Source organism: Corapipo altera, unplaced genomic scaffold, assembly GCF_003945725.1.
Source record: "Corapipo altera isolate COAL_440 unplaced genomic scaffold, ASM394572v1 104, whole genome shotgun sequence".
Classification (NCBI taxonomy): Eukaryota; Metazoa; Chordata; class Aves; order Passeriformes; family Pipridae; genus Corapipo; species Corapipo altera.
Genome location: NW_020884920.1, coordinates 4,057,423 through 4,064,781, shown reverse-complemented (window position 1 = coordinate 4,064,781; position 7,359 = coordinate 4,057,423).

Genomic DNA, 7,359 nt, shown 5'->3' with positions numbered 1-7,359 from the left:
TTTAGAAGAAAAAGAGGGGAATGTCGGAAAAATATGAAAAAAAACCCGGGGGATGGCGAAAAAAAATAAGGGAATGCAGGAAAAAATAAGGGGATGGGAGAAGAATCGCGGCTAGCCGATAAGAATGCCCTCTCCCAGCGCGCGGTTTTGTTGGCACTGAGGAAAATCCCCGCCGAGTCGGCTGCGGAATAAATCCGGGAATAAATCCGATTTTCGGGAAGGCTGGGAGAGGCGCAGCCCGGGGCGCGGAGGGACGGGGCTGCGCTGTCGGACGCGGTGCTTCCCTGCCGGGCAGAGAAAACATCCTTGGGCTGGGAAAAAGGGGTAAAATGGGGCAGTTTTGGTGATTTCTTGCCCAGTGGAGCCCGAGCCCCGCCGCGGTCCCGCTGCTTCTGGGCAGCGCTGCCGGCACCGCCGGTTTTGGTGGGTTTTTTCCCTTTTTTTTTGTTTTTTTTTTTTCTTTGATTTCTCGATAATTTTTATTTCGTAATCTCGCAAGCAAAGCTTCCATGCAGGGACTGTTCCCTCCTTATATTTGTTTTTTTCTGAACGCGCTTCATCCTCTGCCAGCTCCACGGCTTGGTCTCCATTTAAAAGAAAAAAAAAAAATAAAAAAGAGCAGTCGTTGAAATATACGCGGTTTATTTTTTTTCCCACAGTCAGCTTTTTATTTATTTGTTTGAAGTACTTTTGTTTTTTAGAGGTTTCTTATTTTTATCGCCCTTTCCGAGCTCCCTTTCCCAGCGACTCGCGGGGTCCGGCACTGCCGGGAGGACGCTGCCCGCACCCTCCTGCCCGCATTCCTGCCCGCTGCTTTCCCTGGGAGGACACGAGGGATTTCTGACCGTTTGATTTCACTCTCTGGCTCTATTTTTAATTTTTTTTTTCCTTTTCTTTCCCCTGCGCGCGGAGAGGTGACTCGGAGTTTACTTTAGGCGTTGGGAGGGTGACAGGTTTTGCAATAATAAACCTGCTCTTTTCCCAGCCGCCCGGGATGAATGACTTTGAAATTTGCAAACCTGATTGCCAACATCTGCAGAGAAGGAAGCAGCCCGAATCGAGGGAAAAAGATTTATTAGTTTTAGACTAGGTGGCAGTGCCAATTTCCCAGGTGCTAAGAGGAGAGGTGTAAAGCGAATGGGCTATGAAGCCAAGCACATGGGCAAACACCTTTTTTACTTCCCTTTTGTCTTTTTTTTTCCTCCTTTTTTTTTTTTTTTTTTTTTTATTCCCCTGGATTTTTTTCCCCCCTTTCCTCCACCTCCTGCTGAAGCACAATACGATCTCTGCAAAAATTTGTCTGGACAATCTCAAGCCAAACCGAGTGTGGGTTTCGGTATTTTTTTGATTAATCTTATTTTTTATGGGGTAATTTTCTTTTCTTTTTTTGTTCCTTTTTTTTTTTTCCCTGTTTTATTTCTCTTTCCAAAGTTCCTTTTCTGAAATCCAGGCAGGCCATGAGGGAGGCAATGAGCTCTGGCCTCCCTGAGCCGACCAAGCTTCGTGATGCCGTCCGGGAGCTTTCCTACTGCGCTGGGAGCGAGCCTCAGATTTGGATCCCTTCCCAAAGGGAATGGGGTTTTCGACGCCTCCATTTTTTTTTTTAGTGTGTTCTTATTATTTTCATTATTTTATTTTTTATTATTTTTGCTTTCTCTTCTCTGGAAGTCTTTTGAAATCCCCCCTCTCCGTGGTGCCCGGTCTCCCGGTCCCCTCCCCGGCGTGATCCTCGCAAAGCTCGCTCTGCGCGATCGGCTTCGTCACGGCAATTCCCAACCAGGCTAAACTCCATTAAAAAGATCCATACAATTAACAGCCGAAACTCCCGTTAAACCACAGCAGTGGGATAGGCAGGGGTATTTTTTTTGTTGTTGTTGTTTTTTTACGGCTTTAACAATATCGCCTGGAATGATGATTGCTTCCTGCTACCGAGGGGCCCTTTGTAGGTTTGCATTTGCAGTGCTGTTGGTGCGTGGGTTTTTTTTTTGGTTGTTGTTGTGGGTTTTTTTTGGGGGGGGCAGTTTTTCGTTTTTTTAGGAAGGGTTTGGAAGGGTGGAAAGCAAAGGCTTATGCAAGGGGTTAAGAAAAGTGGGCAGGAGACGAAGCCTTTAAATAGAGCCAGTTCAAACCGATCCTTAAATACCGCCGGGCTGAAGAAAGAGACTCTTGAATCTGTCCCAGCGTCCTCCGAAAATAAATACGCCCCTGTAAAAATAGCACGATTGGCCATATTTGAGAATCCAGTTATCGCCGGCACTGACTCCTTGTTTTTCCCGTACCCTCTGCTCGTTCCGGCAGTCGAGCTCTGCCCCAGCGCCAAAGTACGGGCGCCTGGGCTGTGTCCAGTGACCCCTGGACCTTCGGCTCCTCTCTGGGGGCTTTCTGCTCCTTGGTAGTGTTTTGGATGGTGCTGTGCAGGCTGAGGGGACTGGGACAGAAGCCCCTTTGTTGGAAGCTCATGGAGGGAGGAGTGAGCTGGAGGCTGAGGCGGGCGATGAGCCGGCCCTCGATGCCGGGCTGCCATTCCCTGTCCCCCCGGTGCTCTCCGCCTTCGCCATCTCCCCGTCCCCGAGGAGGGCCAGGGGGGTTATGGGGGCTGGGGAGCAGCGGGGTGCTCCCGGTGGGCCTCATCGAGGGACAGGGGAGGAAGGGGACTGTTTGCAATGGAATTTCATGCCTAGAGCTTGCTGGGAAGACGTTGCATAAAAAAAGGCTGCAACCGATGGAGTGGGGCAGTGGAGTCTATTGAGCGGCTCAAAATATGAGGGTTTTGTTGTTTTGCTCCTTCCCTGCCCCACTGTATTTTGGTCCTAGTCTCAGCTCCATCCTGGTGGAGTGTGTTGTTCTTGGCAGCCTCTGTGTTTTGGGGGAGGTGGAAAAGGCTCCCCCAGACGCGATTGCAAAGGGCTGCTCTGGGAGCGTGTCCCTGCCAGGCAGCAGCGGGGCTGTGTGTGAGCAAGGATCACCCACATCCAAAAAAAGACTCTCTGAGTTTAAGGTAATAATCATAATAATTATTAAAAATGTGCTTTTTCCTGTATGCTGAAGTATTCTTTCTTGGGTGGGGGCTGCTGGAACAGATCTGTTTATATGTAAAAGGATTCTCAGCCTCTTCCATTAAAATATGCTTCAGGAACACTTTCCCGTGCCTGGGAAAAGGGACACACAGCAGTATGAGCAAAGCTGACTATGTTAAATCCAGCTCCAGAGTAGTGGCTGGAAGGAAAGTGGTCAGACAGAGGGGAGAGATTTTGGTTTCCTTGCTTTCCTACTTCCACATTAGCATGTGGATTCAAATGCAGGGATTTAAGGCAGATTGGAGACTGTCCCTGCTTCCAGGCCTGCTGTGCCCAGGGAGAAGTTTTCCAGTCAGCTGGGCCAGGTAGGAGCATAGGAAAAGAAATAAAAATACCCTTCCCCCCAGGATAGCACTGCTGTGCCAGCAAAATCCCTCTGTAGCCATCCTTATAATGGCAAAATGGTGCTTCTGCTGAGCCCGCAGATTTTGCAGGAGGCCTTGCCGTCGGCAGTGCCAGCGGAAGCACAATTCGCTCATCCGACTGCATCCATGCTAAAATTGCTTCGCTGATAGAGATACCGGGATAGCATGGATTCAGTGCCGGACTGATCCGTGCCCCGTTCCTTCCTGTAACTCGGCTGGGGAGGACGGCGGCTCCCGGACCTGCTGGGACGCAGCTCTTTTTGGTCACGTTTTGATGCTGCAAGGAAAATACCATCGGTGTTTAATGGCCCTTGAAATCGCGGTTCCCCCTCCCTGCCCGCCCTGGGGGTGGTGCGAGGGGCTGAGCGCGGGGGGCTCCTTGGGGCAGTGGCTCGCAGTGTAACACCGGGAGGAATGTGGAAGGGCTGGAGACCTGCCTGTGGGGATGTTTCTCCTCCCTTGGGGCCCTGGTGAAATTAGGTGCTTTTTGATACATGTTTTCAGGCAGAGCAGTGGCTGTGCTTGTCCCGGTGGTGATGTGCTTGTCTCGGGGAGGTGATGCTGGCCTGGATGTTGTACTTGGTCCTGTCGAACTCTCCTCTTCACACCCGGCGTCCCCGGGGGTGGAGGAAGCGCTCGGCCATGGAGTGATGTCCCTGCAGCTCCCTTGGGCTGGCAGCCAACTTGCAGGCTGTGAGGGAGGCAGGAGCAGTGCCTTCAGGCTGAGATGGTGGTGGAAAAGGGACTTGATGCGTTTTTGGGAGTCTCCCGCCATGCGCTCTGGTTTTTCTCTGATGTCCCAGTGATTTTCCTGAGGTCCTGGTGGTCAGGTGGGTTGTGGGGTGGTGTCTCCATACTTCGTCAGGGATGGGAAGGACTGTCCACCCTGTCCTGCAACACCCCAATGAAGTTCCCATCCCAAGTGCTGGTAGCTCGTGGTGGGGACGTCGGGCTTGGAACGTGGACAGGAGCCCAAGGGCAAATGTGGTGACGTAAACTTGCTTGGAGCAAGGTCCTGTGGGATCCTCTACTGCGTGAGGCTTTCTAATACCTTCCCTAGGTGAATGAGTGGGAGCCTGTCCCTGCCTCTGGTACACAAGGCTGGTAAAGGTGTGATTTATTAGCAACCCTTCTCCCACCCAGCACTGAATCTCCTTGGTGGGGTTGGAAAACCACAGGTTCCATCCCTGACTGATGTTGTGCCAGAGAAAATCTGATCCGGGGGATGAGCCGGTACTAGAAATCCTAGCTGGTGGTGGCATGGGGCACCAGGCAGGTCCCTGGTGTTGGGGACAGGCTCCTGCTCTTTCCCAGCACAGCAGCTGTTGGAGAAATGGAAATCTCTGGGAATTAATCTCGCTGCAGACATGGCTACCAGAGCAGGGCTTTCGTAAGGGAAATTTTAGATCTCCTTCCTAGGATAACCCAGGGTAAGGCTGAAATTAGTTTATAATTATCCAGTAAATAACCCCCCATCTTGTCATTTCACCATCTTCTGATGAATATGGAAATGAACATTGTTGAGGGGAATTAACGTCATTACGGCAGCTTTCCAGGTGAGCGCCTTGCGGTTCTGCCGCGGCTGCAACCGGCGGGCGGGTGTCGGATCACCTCCTGGAGCTGGGGTTAGCGCCGACGAGTCGGAACAAGGCCCCGTGTGTTTGCACCGTGTACTAAACTGGTCCAGTTAAAGCTTCGGGCGGGAGGTGGTGCAGGGAATCGGGGCCAGACTGGCATGTGCTGACACGAAAGCTGCCGTGCCGGGATGAGGAGATGTTGGTCTGGGTTAGGTAACGCGATCCAGCATCGCCTGCTCGAGGTGCTGAGGACAAGGGAGTGCTTTGTTCGGCCTCGTTGCTGAAATGGAGAGCACGGTGCGCCCTGAACGACCTGAAAATGCAGGCGGGGTTTGGGATGGTGAAGAGCCGAGGGCAGCCCTGAGCTCCCTGCCCGTGGAGCGGGGGTGAGGGAGCAGTGCTGTGTCCGGCATTACAGCCCCTTGCTGACTTTTCCAGCTGGAGATGCTGTTTAAAAAGCAAAGTTTGGGAGAGGAGCACTCCAGCGTGGCTGCCTCACCCTGGCCACGAGGATTTGGTAGTTTCCTTCTCCCCGTGTTTCCTCCTAGCCCCGCGTTTCTGGCTTCGCTCCGGGACGGCACAACTGGATGCCTGCAGGCATCGGGATGCACCCACTGACACCCTCTCTCACTGCTGTTGATTTTCTTTGCTTATTGTTCGCTTCTCTCCAGCTCTTAAACACCGAGGGGACGGCACCACACAAACCCTTTAGCCCTGTCCCTGTCCGTGCTGGCTGGGGGACGCGCGGTGGGAGCCCCTCGTATGGCAGCGCCGCGGCGGTGACAGTTGGGCCAGTTGGGCTCCCTCCCCACGCCGCCAGGATCAGCTGTTGGGTGCACAATATGCTCCCGTTTCCCTCTCCAGCTGTTCGCTGACGGTTATGGGAAGCGAAAGGTAGTTTGAGAGTTTGGTATCTCTAAATCAGGGAGGTGATGGGCAGAAAGGAGGGCCTGAGGGGGGACTCGGTGTGTATGAGGCTGGGTTTTGTTTAAATCTAGCCAGACTTGAAATAGTGGCTCAAGGATTGAAGTGACCTTGGGAATAAATTTTATTGCCAGCAGTGGCCAAAGAGCCATTTTGAGGGAGCTGGATGCAGACAGGCAAGCCAAACATGGTGGGCTCAGAGCAGTGTGCTATGTTCAGGAGAGAATATGCTTTATTACAGGAATAACGTAGATTTTAAGGCACTCAGCCCTGTTTCTCTGGAGCTGTATCCCCGGCAACTTCTGCAAAGGTTGCTCCTGCTTCTACCTCCATCCATCTTATCCTGCAGCATCCCTGACAGCAAACAACCCTTTTTACCTTTGGTAGTTAGATGTATTGCCCCTGATTCGCTTTCTGCCCCCATCCCATCTCAGCAGAATTCCCCGTGGCTTGAATATGCTTTTGGTCCATTTGGTTTAATTGCTTTTAATTAAAAAAATTAAAAATAATAATTGTAATGGCCAGCGTGGAGGTGAGGAAGGGTTTTGGAGGGATTGGGCTCTGTGCTGCTTGCAGGCAGTGCCGGTCACCGTGTGTGGATGAAGCAACCCCTGCGTTATCATGTGTCGTTCTGGTGTTTGTGTCCTGGTCTGCTGAGTGGGGAGACATCCTACATGGCATGTCACATAGAAGCCAAGTAGATAATACTCCAGTGAGTAAAGATCCGGGCAGGTGAGTTCCAGCTTGCTGAGGTGCCGCTGGAAGCCCTGGCTCCACTCGGCCAGGCAGACACACTGTGCTGGGCTCCTGGCATGTGCAGCCTGCCGGGGTTTCCCTTTGCAATCCCTGCGTTACAGCGGGGCTTTCTCCCTAATGAGATTAGTGACACAAAGCAGCAATTCTTCTGCTACTTTTAATGGATGTTCGGGGTTTGTGTGGAATCGGAAATTCCTACTTTCATCAGATGAGCTCTCTCTGTGACTATTTTGTGGGCAGATCTTCCTTTCCTCGGCTTCAGGGCTGACATTATTATTGGCAGAAGTGTTTTAGGCTTTCCCCTTCTGCCCCCCTCTGCCTCCCCTCCTTCCCAGACCCAGCCATGGTGGATTTTATCTTCTGTCCTGCTTTGAATCTCGCCATCAACCCAAGCTGCTTCCATCTTGTGGAGGACACAAAAACCTGGTGGCCTTCCCTGGACACACTAAATGCAGCTGGGTGGAAGGAGAAGTGCAAAAGTCACTCTTGAATTGTTCTTGCAGATGCTCCTTGGTCTCTGCAGTTGAGATCTGGAAGCATTTTCGTGTGCGTGTATGTACATATATGAGGCACCCATTTAGTGCCTCACCTGGCAGAGAGCTGACCATCCCTGCCTGGTGACATCAGGGCCAGCTTGGCAATTTGTCAAGAGCCCAAGGG